Source organism: Prenolepis imparis, unplaced genomic scaffold, assembly GCF_030444845.1.
Source record: "Prenolepis imparis isolate NDT839.2.m4 unplaced genomic scaffold, iyPreImpa1.0 SCAF_6, whole genome shotgun sequence".
In the NCBI taxonomy this organism is placed as follows: domain Eukaryota; kingdom Metazoa; phylum Arthropoda; class Insecta; order Hymenoptera; family Formicidae; genus Prenolepis; species Prenolepis imparis.
In genome coordinates, this window is record NW_028141164.1 from 14,903,724 (window position 1) to 14,922,631 (window position 18,908).

At 35.3% G+C, this 18,908-nt stretch overlaps 2 pseudogenes across 1 annotated transcript in view; both read left to right on the forward strand.

Annotated features, from left to right (window-relative positions):
- The window catches only part of LOC145937733 (uncharacterized), a 20,641-nt pseudogene continuing 1,733 nt past the window's right edge, over nucleotides 1–18,908 (forward strand). Inside the window, exon 1 of the transcript XR_014425619.1 lies at nucleotides 1–469. The product of XR_014425619.1 is annotated as an uncharacterized LOC145937733 (transcript). The remainder of the gene's footprint in view (nucleotides 470–18,908) is intronic.
- Nucleotides 16,693–18,877, forward strand: LOC145937466 (uncharacterized; annotated as a pseudogene).

Consider the following 18,908-nt stretch of genomic DNA (forward strand, 5'->3'; position numbering starts at 1 on the left):
TAACGTATTATAATACGTTTTCGAAATTACTGCATTCACAATGCCAAGGCTTCAGTTAATCGCAAGACATGGTAGCATCTCGCGGGTCTCGCATCAATCACGCGTAATGTACGCATTCACGTTTGGCAAAGCTGTGATAGTTGTCGTCGCGTCATCGCAGTCTATTGTCGCCGTAGACTATTATCGTCTGCATCGAGTAACGTGCGCTGTGCATTTAACGCGTTTTTTATGAGTGATTTTAATAATATAATCAATTGGTAGTAACCGATTGTTATTAATTGTTATAATCAGTTAATAAATTCTTCATTTTCGATCAAGTGCGTGAGTGTATTCGTTAAAATGTCAATACAATTTCTGAAAGAAGAAAAATACGATTATTCTTCGGTGTGTCAGATGGGAACGTCTCATTGTTATCCAGTCGTGCAACAATTATTCATCAAAAGTAGAAGACATCAAACATTTCTACAAGGTAAAAATAAGTTAGTGAGAGGTGTGTGTGTGTGTGTGTGTGTGTGTGTGTGTACGCATACACACACACACACACACACACATCGCGTATAGCTGATCGCAGCGAGCGCCTCATGTAACTGCCCACATCGGATATTGAGTTGCGCCGCTCCTGCCTACCGCCCGTACTCGTGCCGTAATTCGCTATTTCTTTTTATAATTTGAAAACTAAGCTTCGGATAAAATTTTGGCAAAGGAAAAATCGTCTTAGAATTCAGCCAGAAATACATTTTAAGGACAAACGGTTGTTTTGAATCACCCTGTATATACAAAGTGTAACATAATTTATGCTCACGAATTATTATCTTTTTTTTTAATGAAAAAAGAGTCAAAAAAGCCTGAAATTTTTTCCGATGCGATTATTTTTCTGCGATATGTAGTTTAATACGCATTTTTTCTCGTATTATATTACGTTAATAAATTTATTACATAGAGAATGCGAGAAATAATAACACCGAACTAAAACGAACATTAAAATAAATCTTTAATATATATATGTATATGTATATACATTATATATAAAACTTAAGATAAACCTTTAATATAGAATAAAATACAAGAAACTAGGGGAATAAAAGTATAATTATAATCAAAAAGATGCGATCCACACGATTTGATAGCAGTCGCAAGATATCAGCTTTTTATAAAATATCTGCCACTATTTCCAATTGTAATTATTCTTTTATTCTCCTGTTTTGTTTTGATTTCTGAAAGGTCAATCCCCGTAGCAAGCATGTGATTTTACTATGATAGCAGCAAAACTTTAAAACTTCTATAACTGTGAAAAATATTAAAAGTATGACTCATATTTATTGACATTTTTTATTCAGTATGCTCTCAAACAATTTATCAAAGTTTATTATGCTCGTTATAAATCACTTTGCATATACAAAGTTACAAAGTTATATCCACCAAACACAGATATAACTATTATATTGCCACTATATAACGGAATACACTATGTAACGAATAATATAACGTATTCGTTACATATATTACATATACAATTTATATTACTGCTATATAACTATTATATTACATTTTAATTATCTGTTATATTTATATCACATAATTGTAATGATCCATGAGTGGGAAATTACAACTAACGTATACGTTATATGTAACGAATACGTTATATTATTCGTTACATATAACGTATACGTTAGTTGTAATTTCCCACTCATGGATCATTACAATTATGTGATATAAATATAACAGATAATTAAAATGTAATATAATAGTTATATAGCAGTAATATAAATTGTTGCATTATCGTAATATAACCATAGTGTAATTGTTATCGTATATGTTATTGTATATTAACTTATATGTATAATTTTTTGTACATATTAATCCCAGAAAAGGTCTTTGAATTAATTCTAAGCAAAAGCAATCTGTTTTATTTGCTTTTGCTGGAAATTAATTCAAAGATCTTTTCTGGAATTAATATGTGCAAAAGACACATGTTTTTGCGTAGGAAAAGGAAAAATAATAAATATTGAGTAACTGTTTATAAAATATTTTATTATAAAATATATTAACATATAAATTATATGTATTCATTAACATATTCATTAACATTATATATATTATTCATTAACATATGATCGTTTCTATTAATATTACATTTTAAACAACTTTATCGCAATACATATATATTTTCATTCAAGGAGGATTCTCCTCAAATATGAAGTCTTTGGTATCGTATACATATATATATATATATATATATATATATATATATATACTAGGAGAAAAGCCTGTCTACGCCAGGCATTAAGTTAGGTGGCTGTTACTGAATATTTTTTCATGGGATATTAAGGAGCTCTTTGGTTTTTTTTCATTGATTTTATTCTAGCCCCCGGCAGAACACCAAATTTCATCTTTCTACGTAGGTCATGTAAAGTTTTCCGTGTAAACCCCTACGGCAGAATTAAGGGCCCTTGGCTGCGCCCATGAATAAAAATTTTGGGTTTTCCGATTTTTCCCTTTTGTTTTACGTTAGTCCCTGTGTCGGTATACCAAATATTTTGCCTCCTAGGCCAGATTGAAGTTTTCCCATGTTAACCCTATGGCGCATTAAGGGGCCCCTGGCTGCGCCCCTGGATTGAAATTTTATGTTTTGAGATTTTTCCCCTAACAGCACATGTAGATACTAAGAATGTTCGGAGGATATCGCAAAAGTATATTGAGTATATTCTCAGAGCATTCGAGATACGTACTATGATGTACTGAGTACGTACTAAGAATGCTCTAATGTCCGTCTATTTTAGTTCCTAGTATATACTAAGAAGATCTTATGGTATATATCAGTGATATCTATAGGATATTAACGGTATATCTTCAGTATGTTACCGATATATTATGCATATATATTTAGGATTAGAGGTTAGATTAGGATATTACTAAATTAATTTGTACTCTGTTTATTTAAATTTTATGAATATTTATTATAATCTCAAAACAATAAACATTATATAAAGGAGATGAAATATTTCATCCTATTATTACTATTCTATATAAATAACAGAAAGTAAATAATCATTTGAATCATTTTTGTTAATTCTTATTCTAAGAATATTAAAGCATATCAGTATCAATAAAAGAGCGCGACATATAAGATATTATATGTTTTATGATAAAATACGTGCTTACCATAGACATATACGATAGATCCAATGTATACCATATATTTCCTTATTAAGATACAAGTTGGGTTTGGCAGAACAAAGAGAAATAAAACATCGGTGACTCTGTGAATCGATGAATCCTTTTCTTACACATATGACAGCAATGGCCAGCAATTGACACTAATCTCACCTGAAAGTATTAAGTATCGTGGTGAAAAGAGAAAATTTTTTGCTACTTTGTTTGTTCTTCCAAGCACATGCATGCTGGATCTATCTGATATGTCTATGGTTATTACTGCAAATTAACCTTAAAATCGCATATTTTTGAAACTTGTCTATATTTTATCGTGAATTTATAAGATCAAATAAAATATATATTTTTAAATACTCATTCTAAAACTTTTGTAATATTGCGGCATTGTCACCCGATCAATTCAACGACAGACAGAATAGGGATTTTATATACCGGGTGTCCCATTTTAAAGGACCCACTCAAATATCTCAGAAACACTGCGTTAAATCGAAAAATATTTCCTACAAAAGTTGTAGCGTTTCGAGGGGGACATAACATAGTAATATTCATATGACCTTGGGCGGCGCCTCCAAGGTCAAGTGAAGGTGAGAATGAATTTTTTAAATGGAAACCCATATTTTTTATTATAACATCTTTTTCTACTAATTAATTTGAACAACTTTTATCTGAAGCATTTTTTTATTTTCCTAATATTTTTTCTTCTTTTCAAAATTCATTCTCACCTTTATTTGACCTTGGAGACGCCGCCCAAGGTCATATGAATATTACTATGTTATGTCCCCCTCGAAACCCTACAACTTTTGTAGGAAACATTTTTCGATTTAACGCAGTGTTTCTGACAATGAGATATTTGAGTGGGTCCTTTAAAATGGGACACCTGGTATATAGATATATATTTCATATTCAAAAATCTAAATTTTATATTGGCTGATGGCTTTTGAATTCTTAAATTTTAATTTAAATTGATCAACTATATATTACTACAATATATACTACAATATATTAAATATAGGTTAATTGTATTATGAGAAGCATAAATCTCTATTTTTGTTGTGGAATCCACCAGCCAAAATTCTCTATAAAAAATAATTATATACAACTAGTCAATAGTACAATTTTTGATTTTTAATGATTTCGTAAAAGAAAAAATGCGTTTATAAAAAAAAAGAAAAAAATATTAGTATAGTGGTTTAATAAACATAAAGAAACATTTTAAATACTATGGCCTGTATTCTGAGCTCACATTTAGCGACACATTTAAAGAGCCACATTTAGAAGCGCAGATAAATGTACTAGTAATACGACTAAAGTCGGTCGTATTCTCATCGCACATTTAAAGCGCCTCTAACTTAGAGGTACATTTATGATTAGTCCCGCTAAATATTTTTTACATATAATCATATATATATATAACAATATAAAATTCCATAAAAATATATATAATTCTATATAAGCTATTTATAATATAGTAATATAGTATAATAAAGTATAATAGGTATAATAAATAATAATTATTATATATACATATAATTTTATATGACTTAAATTATATAATTATATATAATTTTATATTAATGACTGGCTCCTATATGACGGTGGTTATATATATATATAAGCACCGTCCGTCTGTCTGTATGACCGCGAACTACTTCCGCATTTGTGGACCGATTCTCTCAAAACAGGTACCAAAATTTCGCAAATTTTCCGGGGATTATGACGATGTGGTTTTTTTTTGTTTTTACACCCCCACCCACGCATCCACCCACGCAATCGCATATTTATGGATCGATTTTTTCTAAATGGGTACAAAATTGTTGCAAGTTTTCGGGGATGGCGAAGATGTGGTTCTCTTTAAGTTTTACACCTCCACCAACGTACTCACCCACGCACTCACATATTTATGAACGGATTTTCTCGAAATCGGTATCAAAATGTTGCAAAGTTTTCGGGGATAGCGACGATGTATTTTTTTTAAGTTTTACACCCTCACCCACGCACCCACCCACGCAATTACACATTTATTAACCAATTTTCTCGAAATTAGTACCATAATTTTGTTAATTTTTCTGGAATGACATTTTTCAAAGATGAATACTATGTGGTTTTTTAAGTTTTACACCTTCACCCACTCTGTATATATAAGCACCGTCCGTCTGTCTATATGATCGCGAACTACTTCCGCATTTTAGAAATTTTTCGGATATGACGACGATGGTGAATTTTTTACACCCTCACTCACCCACCCACACACCCACCCACGTACTCGCTCATTAATGGACAAATTTTATCAAAATTGGTACCAAAATTTTGCATATTTTTCTGGGATTGCGACGATGGAGATTTTTTGAGTATTTCACCTTCACCCACGCAATCAGACATTTAATGTACTCACCAATGTACTCACACATTTTTTGAAAGATTTTTCGAAATTAGTATCAAAAAATCACTATCGTTAGCATTTCATAAAAATGAGTGTATGTATTTTTTACAAAATGGTATTTTATATTAAAGAATTGTGCAAATTAAAAACTTGAACAATGATTATTTAAAAAAATTTATTTCCTTAAGATTTCTGTATCAGCAAGGTAGTGTTTTAATTTTAAGAAGTAATATTAATTTTAATTTTCAAATCACCCCTTAGAGGTGAAATTAGTTTTATTTTTTTTACATTTTATTTAATAAATGACTATATTAATAAATTTCAAATGATAAATGTCATCATGGTAGAAGAAAATATTATAATGAATGAAATAAATGGAAATGAAAGATTAAGTTTAACAATATATGAAATGAATATTCAGAGTGAGAGTGGCAACATAGATGAAAATTCTAAAGAAAGAGAAATAGAGAAATTTAAAAATGGTAAAAAGAAACAAAAATTTATATAATATTTTTGGATAGTTTATATTTAAAAAATCTCTTACTAATCACTTTAACTATAACTAATATATATAGATATTCTAAAATATTTTTAAAATTATTAATTAAAATTTATCTAATTAAAGAAATTATTATTAATATATATAATCATATGAGTTAATCTATATATATAATATAAATATTTTAGTTTTGGAAGATGGACTAGATGACTTATTGGTAAATGCATTAATAAAATTTGAAGAAGAAGAAAAGAATAAAAAAGAAGTTAAGAAAGAAGAATTTATGGATGAATTGAAGAAAGAAAATAAAAAGAGAAATGAGAACGAAAATGATGACGTGAAGATTAAGAAAATTAAAAGAAAATAAAATTTAATAAATAAGAATTTATATGTATTTATAAAAAAAATATATACATAAGATTTATTTAAAAAAAATTAAAACTAATTATATTTGAACATTATTATTATAGACGGACGGTGCTTATATAGATATCTTGATATCTTGATATCGAGAGAGAGAGAGAGAGAGAGAGAGAGAGAGAGAGAGAGAGAGAGAGAGAGAGAGAGAGAGAGGGAGAGGGAGAGAGGGGAGGGGGAGGGGGGGAGGGGGAGGGGGAGGGGGAGAGAGAGAGAAGGAGGAAGGGAGGGAGGGAGGGAGAGGGAGGGAGGGAGGGAGGGAGGGAGAGGGAGGGAGAGGGAGGGAGAGAGAGGGAGAGAGAGGGAGAGAGAGGGAGAGAGAGGGAGAGAGATTGCGCGCGTGTGCGTGTGTGTGTTTGTGTGTATGAATGCGTACGTGAGTGTGTGTATGTATCTATATATAGATATTTTTTTAAATTATCTAATTAAGGAAGAATTTTTATAAAATGATTTATTAAAGATAGAAATACATGAGTTGCAGCGGCAACTGTCCGCTGCATTGACAAAGACAATACATTTTTATAGTTTATATATATATATATATATATATATATATATATATATATTAATATCTCGTATGTACTCGATATAATATATTTTTTTCGAATAATTGCATTTCGCGTGTAAAGGTGCCTTTTCATGCTGACGCTCGACGCTCATTTTTAGCGTCAGAAGACGTCACGTGACCAAAAATAAAGATACCAATTCGTCAATTTTGTCACGTGACGTCTTTTGACGCTAAAAATGAGCGTCGAGCGTCAGCATGAAAAGGCACCTTTATCATATAATCTCTTATTTTCAATTACTGTTTCTCACTGTGACCGCAATATTACTGAGATGGCGCTAGCACGCAGCAATCTTTTTCGAGCGACACAAACTCCCGTAAGACCATCGGTCTTTAATAGTATCTCGTCGGTGGTATTACCTTTGGTTACAGATGTTGGTATAGCCGACGAAACATTATTCCAGGATTTAAAACAGTTACCTTCTTTTGCAGCATACCATCGCCTGTGGTTACCAGCTGCTCCGAGTCCCTCTTAATATATATAATTCAAAAGTGAACAACAGTCCTTTCTTTTATCGACATGCAGAGTTGTTGACTACCTTATATCTTTTATAATTTTTGCTTTTCTTTCAATTATCATAATTAATAACCTCTGTTATATTTGCCTTAACGCTATTTTAACTTTAGGACCCTTGCTTGTTTAATACAGTAATCGTAACAACTATTTTCGCCTCATATGCGCATATATAACAATAAAGGGAAGGAACATTAATTATACATTAAATACACGGACTTTATAAAAGCATTACTATATACATATAATATGTCTAAGAAATTTTAAATACAAACCACCCCTCTTACTAACAATATTTTCCAGACTTGTATCAGATAAGATGTGTGCGCGTAGCAGGTTATCAAGCCATAGGGGATAGCGATAAAATTTGTATAGATTGCTACGACCAAACAAACCCTGAAGGTTACTTATTCATACTTGGCCACGGGATTATCTACGGAGATATGGACCCCGTTAACTGCCGCATTTGTAAAAACGAGATATCCATGGAAGCACGTTCAGTTTTGCAATGCGATATGTTTTACGGGCTACATACAATTCATGAACATTTATAGAGATCATTGTAGTAATGAAATCGCCTTTCTATGTATAGATGCTATACCATGGATGTTATCAATCTCATTGTATATGATCGCGAAACTGGGTCCGAAATTAAATTTTGATCCTAGCTTATTAATCTATACTAACAACAATTTATTAATTTTACTATTCTAACGCTATTCATCTCATTCACATTATGTCGATGAGTTATCTAGTCATTCCTTAACATAAATTAATCAATTTAATTATCTATAATCTAATAAACACTATAAATACTAATAAATACTAATCAAATGTTATATAATATCAAATTATTATCAATATCACGTATAAATAACTTTATATAGGATAACTTCGTATAGGATAATAAAAAGAAGAAATATGTTATAGAACAATTAAAGCTATATATACATATATATATTTGTTCAAACTCGATTAATATTTTTGTCTGCAGAAATCAACTGATTAAGGTGTTGATTTTGAATCGTAGGGTGCATGAAAAATCTCACACACTATTTTCGAGTATAAATCGTTTATTTATAATGTTTGTGTAATTATAATATATGAAGTCTCGGCCTCGATTACTAACAAGATCTCGGTCTTGTATTAATTATCGAAAGAAGACTCGGCTTTTATTGTCAACGGCGAATATTCGCAAGAATATTTAATTATCGCAAAGACTCGGCTTTGTATACGATCGAAAGACTCGGCTTTTTTTACCACGCACCGTCTTATGTACTGTCTCGCTAGTAGCCACGAATAATAGTGCATCTGTGATCACTGTTTCGTGAGATGTGGTCCCCCATCGGGGGGTCGCGAGGACGTCACGGATAGGACGTCATGGATTGGCTATTAGCTATTGCGCGTGGCTAGATTTTACGAGCTCGCGGTCTCGAGGCTTATACGTAGCACTTATCTCTAGCGCGACGAAATATATACATCAGACATACTTAGGCGCATGGTTTATCTCGCTCGGCGAGGCGTGGTAGCGAGCCCGTTTTTGTTTATCGTCGCAACATACTCCCCCCGTTGAGAGGATACCGATCAATTGCTGTTTATATCTAGTCGCCTTATATGGTACGGTATATACAGTTGGACTTGATTACACAATGTTTGTCTTATCGTTATGCGTATATCTTTCGATTGGAAGTGAACAGATGTATTTCACGGCTCGCTTTAAAGTTCCCGTTATCGTTTTAACGGTAACGGTTCGCGCTGTTCCATCTTCGCCTGGATGAAGTTCCGCAACCTTGCCTAATGCCCATTGTGTGCACGGAAGGTTCTTCTCCTTGATGAGCACTATCGCTCCGATTTCGATTTTCTCCCCGTCCTTTAGCCATTTGCGCCGAATTTGGAGCTCGTTAAGATATTCTAGACTCCAGCGTGACCAAAAGTCCTGTCGTATCTTGGTTATGTGTTGCCAAGCCGACAGGCGGTTGGCTGGGACAGACGAGAGATCAGGCTCGGGCATGTTAACCAACCCATACAGCACAGGTAGATCCTGAGCATGTACGCAGTATATCGCGAATGTAGATTGTGTATATCCCATTAATATTCGAAATATGTACTACGATATTTTGAGAATGTTCGGAGAATGTTCCTATGTCTGCCCTGGAACCCTACTCATTGTGAGTCGGGTTGGATAGAGAGAAAATCGGAAGATGGAGTGGATGAAAGAGGGAGTGAGAGAGGTAAAGGAGATGACAATGATAATGGAAAAGATGCTGAAGGTGATGGAGAGGAAGACGGAGAGGGAGAATGTGGAGGAGGAAAGAAGAAGAAGAGTGGAGAAAAGGTTAGAAAGAATAGAGACGATAGAGAGGTTATGGAGGAAGAGCATGGAAGGAGATGAGGGAATGGAAGAGGAAAGGAAAAAAGAGAGGAGAGGAAGAGTTGGAAGAGAGCGGTAAAAAGAATGAGGCGGAAAGCGGAGAAGACAGGAGGTGGAGGGAAGCGGTAAGAGGAGAACGGATAAAAGAAGAGAAATGTGTGAACAGGACGGAAGGGGGGAGAGAAGAAGAAGACAGAGGAAGAATTGGAAGAGAGCGGACGGAAGATGACCGGGATGAAGCAGTGCAGCGGAGAGAAGAGGAGAGTGGAAGAAGAGGGGAGAAAGAGAGGACAAAACGGAGGTAGAGGCGTAAGAGCGGAATCGGAGGAAGCAGAAGGTTAAAAGGGAGAAGAGGTGAAAGGGGGGAGGTTTAAAGGGTAAGAGGGCATGGGAAAATGAAGGGGGAAAAGGGAAGGAAGACAGGAAAGGGAGGTAGGGAAGGGTGGAGTAGAATGATTGTAAGGTCGCCTAAGGCCAGGATACAGGGGAATGATGTATTTATGTGTGTGTTTGTCCGAAGAAGTTTCTGTTTAGATGAGAGATGCAATGGAAGGAGGGAAAGGAAGGGACGCAGGAGAGGAAACAAGACAGGCCGAGGGTGCGAAGGACAAAAAGAGATGGAAAGTTGAAAAGGAGGAATAGGAGACAAGGGAGAAGGAAGAGAACGAAGAAGGGAGGAACGAGTGTGAGATAGCTAAAATATGGATGGTATTTTGTAATGAAGGAAATTGTATAGGAGGAAGGAAGAAGGGAGATTGTAATGGGTTGGAGCTACCCTAAAGCTCCTAGGCAAACCCTTAGGGGACGCCGAATAAAGATACATACAATTATAATATGTTGTAAATAATATAATATATTATAATACATACTTATACTATATACTTTGTCCGCGATTAATATTTTTTGACAAATCAGCTGATAACTGTCAAAAATATTAATTGAATTTAAAGTATTAAAACATATTATTTTATTTTATTTTGAACAAATTGTCAAATTACTAACCCTCCCGATCACAGCCTCTCGATGTTATGAATATTACGCACAACGCACAACGCAAATCGAGGCAGCTAATCAACATCGCGAAAAAAATTACAGTTATTAAAAATTTAAATTATTATATAAGTCGGATGATGTGTTACGCGCGCGAAGCGCGCGCTTGTGTTGTCTAGTCAATTTATAAAAAGGATGGTTCTATATAAAAAAACATGACTTATAAATCTCGAGATGCACTCTTTAGAAAAAAACAGTAGCGCATAAATATTATTTTCTCTTTGAAATCTTATAATTTTGTACGTTTTTTCGTATCTCGAAGAATTAAGGAACCAACTCGAAAATTCTTACCAAAGTAAGCGGAGTACAGCGCATTTGCAAATCGAGTTCAATTCACTCAAACAAAAATTTAACGAATCAGCGCAAAGTTTCGGACAGCGCGTCGATAAACTCGCTAGGAAACTATATGGTTCGATGATTGAGGGAGAAAACCGTTCGAGCACGTATAAGCGTGCTATATTAGAGACCATACAAAGCCAAGCGTTACTGAATTTCCAATTCGGGTTACGCGACGAATTGAAAATACTTGTGCGGTCACAACGATATACAACCCTCCAAGAAGCGATAACAGGCGCAACCGTGGAAGAAAAGCTTATGGGGCCTAACACGTCGCGAACAACAAATGCCTTGCAAAATAAAAACGGGCAACAACCGCGACAAAGTCAACGAACGAACACGCAATGCTACAAATGCGGCAAATCAGGTCATTACGGGCGCGATTGTCATAGCAGCAAATACGCCCTACCGAAACCCGAGAAATCTTCCCGCGTAACCGCCATTGAAAAATTCTGTGACCATTGCAAAAAACGCGGACACAACCGTGAAGAATGCTGGTCTTTAAACGGGCGACCGAAAAGAAATACCGCGGAAAAAGCAAAGAAAACAAACGCGAAGATAGCCCAGATAGAGTCGGAGAAGGACGACCGAAAGAAAAGTAGGCCGCGACAAGATATATCCGACACCGAGAGCAGTAGCAACGAGGAAGACACGGGAGAGGAGACTCCGGCGCGCGCGATCGAATTTAGAGTATCGCACGTACGACGAACACAACAAGAGAGCGCGGGGTTAGATCTAATTACACTGCCGATGCGCGAAGCCCGGAATGGCACAGTTAAAATGCTGTTCGACTCAGGGGCCACAATATCATTAATGAAAGTTAAACATTTAAAAGACGATACACTAGTATATAGAGAAAAAATTACACTCATTAGCATAACAGGACATAAAGCACAGACAATAGGAAAAATACATGCAACAATCAACTTAAAAAAGAGGAAAATAAAACATACAATTTATGTCGTCAAAGATGACTTCCCCATGGAATATGAAGGAATTCTCGGGATGAATTTTTTGCGGAAACAGGGAGTCACCTGCGATTTTAAGAAACGGGAACTCACCATAGGAAACGCCGTGTTAAACCTACAACCGTTCGATAAGATCCGGTTACAACCGCGCAGCGAAACGATAGTACGGGCCGCTACAAACCTAAATAGCATAGGAATCGTAAGAGCCGAGGAAATCACACCTAGAGTCTATATAGGGCGATGCTTAGTCGAACCAAAAAATTTTGAATGTCCGATTAGCGTCATTAATACCACCGACGAGATCGTCGAAATCAGAACACCATTGGTAACAATAGATGACATAAACATAACATCAACGCACGAAATAAATGGTATAGGAACAGAAACTCCGAAGTATTCGTCCGAAAGAAACAAAAAAATATGACAATTACTAAGGACAGAGCACCTCAACTCAGAAGAACGACAGGCAATACAAGGGATATGCGAAGAATATAGCGATTTATTTCTTTTGAGCGGAGAGTCACTGAGCTGCACCGCGACAGTGAAACACGAGATAGCCACGCGCGCTGACACATCATCGGTCAATGTACGACCGTATCGTCTGCCAGAGAAACACAAGGCGGAAGTAAACAAACAAGTGCAAGAAATGTTAGAGGCCGGTATTATTCGGACAAGCGTTAGTCAATGGAATGCGCCATTACTAGTAGTACCGAAAAAAGCAGATACATCCGGAAAACCGAAATTAAGGGTAATCGTAGACTTCAGGCGGTTAAATAATTTAACAATAGGCGACTCATTCCCGCTGCCAAATATCACAGATATATTAGATCAGCTGGGAAACGCCAAATATTTTACCACCTTGGACCTAGCATCAGAATACCACCAGATACAAATGGCGGAACAGAATAAAAGCAAGACAGCCTTCTCAACCCCCTACGGACATTACGAATTTAACCGAATGCCGTTTGGACTGAAGAATGCGCCAGCAACTTTCCAACGCCTGATGAATTCAGTACTTACTGGAATACAAGGGCTCAGATGTCTAGTCTACTTAGATGAAATCGTTATCTACGGATTTAGCCTGGAGAATCATAACCGAAAACTCGTAGAAGTCCTGCAGAGACTACGAAGACACAACCTGAAGCTACAACCGGATAAATGTGAATTTCTGCGCAAGGAGGTAATATATCTGGGACACATTATCTCCGAAAATGGAATATTACCGGATCCATCAAAATTAACAGCGATAAAAGACTTTCCGACACCGAGAAAAGTAAAAGACATCCAGTCATTCATTGGACTAGCCGGATATTATCGCAAATTTATACAAGACTTTTCAAGACCCGCGAAACCTCTAACAAAATTAACAAAGAAAAGTGAAACATTCGCGTGGAATAACGAACAACAAATAGCATTTGATATATTAAAAGAAAAACTAATGACAGCACCAGTATTACAATAACCAGATTTCAATAAAGAATTTAATGTGACCACAGATGCTTCCGACTATGCAATCGGAGCTGTGCTGTCACAGACCGATAGGCAACGACCGACCCATCGCTTACGCAAGCAGAGTATTATCTCGCGCGGAGCAAAATTACAACACAACAGAAAAAGAATTACTAGCGATCGTATGGGCCGTGAAACATTTTAGACCATATGTCTATTGAACAAAATTTAAAATTATTACGAATCACAAACCCCTGGTATGGCTATTCAATGTAAACGATCCCGGATCAAGATTAATCCGCTGGAGGTTGAAACTAGAAGAATATGATTATGAAATCATACACAAAGCCGGACGAGCGAACGCGAACGCCGACGCGCCAAGTCGACACGTAACTCGAGATGCAAGCGAGAGAAGAAAGAGAGAAATCTTCAAAGTAGAAGAAGAGGAAGAAGAGAGAAAAGAAAAACTCGCCGATAACGCTAGAGTATATACCGAAGAGGAGAAACAACAAATACTCTACGAATATCATGATGCACCCACAGGAGGACATCAGGGAATCGAACGTACAATAAAAAGAATTCGATTAAAACATAACTGGCCAGGATTAACAAGAGACGTCGAAAAATATATCTCGAAATGCGAATCCTGCCAGAAAAATAAATTATCGCGACGAGTAAAAGCACCCCTCATTATTACGGACACGCCAAGTAAACCATTCGAAAAATGCGCGCTAGATATAGTCGGACCGTTAACAATCACTAATAACGGAAATAAATATTTACTAACTTTCCAAGACAATTTAACCAAATTTAGCAAAGCGATACCGATCGCAAACCAAGAAGCTAACACGATCGCGAAAGAATTCGCCACGAAAATAATTTTCAAATACGGGATTCCCGAAAAAATTCTAACCGACCAAGGAACAAATTTTGTAAGTGAAATATTTAAGAATACGTGCAAATTACTTAAAATCGATAAAATTCAGACAACAGCTTATCACCCTGAAAGCAACGGAGCATTAGAGCGTTCACACCGTACGTTAGCCGAATATTTAAGACACTATATAAATGCCGACCAAACAGACTGGGACGAGTCGATTCCCTACGCAATGTTTACGTATAACACGACCCCACACACGGCTACGGGGTATACACCTTTCGAATTAGTATACGGACATTAAGCGGACCTACCGACAGCCCTAGCGAGACCGCCTAAACTAACGTATAGTTACGACGACTACTCACAAGAATTAAAAGAAAAAATACGGGCGTCAAACCAACTCGCGAAAGAAAATATTAAAGAAGAAAAAATAAAAGTCAAAGGGTACTACGATAAATCCGCGAAAGAAACAAAATTTAAGATAGGCGACAAAGTACTAGTATACGACGAAACGCTCCGACGGGGACGATCGAAAAAATTAGATGCACTATGGGCAGGACCGTACGTAATAACCGAAAAGAATTCCGACGTAAACTACACAATTAAAAAGGGAAGAAAAGCAGTGCGCATGCATACGAATAGACTAAAGCTATTTATAGAAAACTAATACTTACTGTTATATACTTACTGTGATCCGACAACAATATATACTATTTTGCGTTTCCCTTTAATTGCGCAACCGACCTATGATATTGTAAAAGTAATAAAATTCCCCACACCATCCTATAATAATGTATACAATTATATCAAAATAGATAATCAAATAATTGTTATAGATAAAGAAAAATTAACATATGCGACAATGACGGAAAGCGAATTACGAAATTGTAATAAAATTAATACACAATATGTATGTAAACGCAATTCACAATATACACCGCGTAGATTTAGATGCACCATGCGAAATTCAAATGTATACGCAGCGACAGCATTATCAGAGCAAATGTAATGTAAGACACTATGTCTCAACCCATATGTTATGGATAGCATTACACCAAGAGCACACTTGGTTATACTCGACGGACGCCGAACAAACGATAACCATACAATGTGACGGTCAGCTCGAAAATAAAATAATAAGAAATACCGGCGAAATTACGCTAAACGGAAATTGTAAACTAACAACATCAGACACAATAATACGACAAAGAAATAAAAACAAAAGACGACCATCAGTTAGGATAGTCGATGACTTTGGCATACCAAGATCAATATTAAAAAGAAGCCAAAGTACTAGATTTTAGAAATAAGAAACGATTATAAAACTACATTGTAAACGGGAATTATAATTGTAAGTAACATTAGAAATAATTTTAACGTAAGATAAGAAAGGAAGCGAAAAACTTCTTACCTCCGTTTTTCTTTTTTTACGGGGGAGGGATGTTATAGCCCGAACTATAACCAATAGTTATTAGGAATAATAATATTGTAAAACATTTTTACTTATAAACGAGCGCTCTCGCCAAACGCTCGTCGAACGAAAACGCTAACGCAGCGAAATACGCACGAAGCACGGAAATCGCGAGCTGCAAGCGAAGGCCAGGGACTTCGACCTGCTTCGCTTGGATTTAGACCAAAAACGCGTGAATATTGTTAACCAATCGGGGACTTGTTTCCAAGGGCCTCGCCCGTTGAAAATCAAAGAACAAAAGAAGATATAAGACGGAGAGCCCGCCCGCGAAGGCAGTCTCGAATACAATTCCTAAACATCAAGACGTGGTCACTAAGAAGAACCCGGAACATCAGAACGAGACTCACTAATAAAGATCTAAATTATTGAGAGGAATACGAATATACGCTCGTTAACCAAACATCGAATGTTACGCGAATATATAATTAAAGAAAGGACGAGAAATAAAGTGAAACCATATTCGATCCCCAATAAAAGTGTATTTAACGAAAAGAAGAGAGTATAATCCTCCTAACGTCCTGCGAAGTCCTGATCGACCCGAGGATCCTCATCCTTTATTCGACGCAACCCCAGTGCCTTGCTCGAGGCACACAACATAATAATTAGATTTATTATTAACAGATGCCGAAAAGTTTTCGAGAATTATGTTCGCGGCAAAAAAATCGACGTCTTCAAGCTTATGAAAGACAATCAGAGCAACAATCAATTACATATCATGTCGATAGACCTACAGTCAGTACAAGAGTCAATTTAGAGATTCAAGAATCGATAGCCGATATGAATGTACCTATACAATAGTGCATCTTACCTGATGATTCAAATTTAGATAATGATATATTTATTGAACGTTCTACCGATGTTCCAAATTTTGACATTCATGTAATTGAACCGGAAAATAAAGAAAATACCGGGGAAAATACTTCTGAAACTCTACAACTTTCGAATTGGTTACGTTCCTGGAAATTAAAACATAATATTACTCACACTGCTTTGTCTGAACTGTTAAATAAATTACGTACATGTGGCCACAGCGATCTACCAAAGGATGCAAGAACGCTTTTAAATACACCGAGAAATAGTATTGTAGAGATATCGGCAGATAATAGAAGTTTTTTTCATTATGGTTTGGAAAAAGCAATAATTGAACAATTGACACGTACAAAGTTTATAGTGGAAAATGAAGTTATTATGATAGATTTGAATATTGATGGACTGCCAATATCAAAAAGCAGTAAAAGTCAAATTTGGCCAATATTAGGCAAAATTTATGATGACAAGTCATTACAAGATTTTACACCATTTGTAATTAGTGCTTATCATGGGTACTCGAAACCACCTTCTATAGATAATTTTTTGACTCCTTTTTGCCAAGAATATAATATTCTCCGAACTACAGGACTTATTTTTGATGAGAAAAGATACACTGTACAAATTAGAAGTGTAATTTGCGATACTCCTGCAAGAGCATTCGTGACTTGCACAAAATCACACAACGGATTCTTTGGTTGTGGAAAGTGTATGCAAGAAGGCACTTATCTTAATCATCATATGTTATTTTTGGAATCCACTGCACCTCTTCGGACTGATGAAAATTTTAAAAATAGAACACAAGAAGATCATCATACTGGTGTATCTCCCTTCGAATCAATTATACAGCTGTTAATGATTTCAAGGTTCCCTTTAGATTACATGCATATGTCTGGGAGTCACGAAGAAACTGTTGCAATTGTGGATAAATGGATATCAGACATCAAGATTAAATGGACGAAAAATAGCACAGTTGTCGGAAAAGTTAATTGCAATGTCGAAGTGGGTACCTAAAGAGTTTGCTCGAAAACCACGTTCTGTAGATGAATTGACTCGCTGGAAAGCAACAGAATTCCGACAATTTTTACTGTACCTTGGACCAGGCGTCCTACTAAATATTGTGTCTGAAGACAATTTATTACACTTCAATGCAATAAGTTGTGCAATACGGATATTGTGCCACCCAATAGATTGCTTCCATAACAATAAATATAGTAGAGATCTATTGTTTCAATTTGTTGAAATATTTAAACAGTTGTATGGCAACGATAATATAATTTACAACGTGCATAATTTACTTCATATAAATGAAGATGTACTAATGTTTGGACTAGATAATTTTTCTGCCTTTCCTTTTGAGAACTACATGATGTCAATAAAAAAAATGCTGAGAAAAGCCGAAAAACCATTACAGCAATTATACAAAAGAATTTCGGAAAATTATGTTTTTCAATCTGATGATAATAAATCTAATATTCCTATATTGAAAAAGAAATGTTCAAAAGTTCCTCCAATGAATTGTACCAATGCTTATTGTATGATTCAATTTAACGATTTTACATTGACAAACAAGAAGCCCAATAACTGTTGTTATCTCAAAGATAAAACTATTATTATTATAGAATATATTTGTTATAACGAAGAAAAAACAGCTGTCATTATTGGGAAAAAATTCTTAACAAAAAATTCGCTGCCATTTTATCCTTGCGAGTCACAGAATGTGGACATATATGTAATTAAAAATTTATCGAATCTAATAATGTGGCCAATAACAGAAATCACGAATAAAGCCGTTCAACTTCCGTTTGAAGATGGAACATCATGGTGTTGTATGCCGTTATTACACTCATCGTTAAAATAAAGCACTGCTCCAACCGTATGTTATGTTGCTAAAAAAAGGTTATTACTTTTTTGTATATCAACGTAATTTTGGAACTTAATAATTGCATATATGTTTGCTCGTAAACTGCAGTAGAGATGCTAATTCTGTTTTTTTGTACATTTAACTTAATAATAAACAATTATTTTAG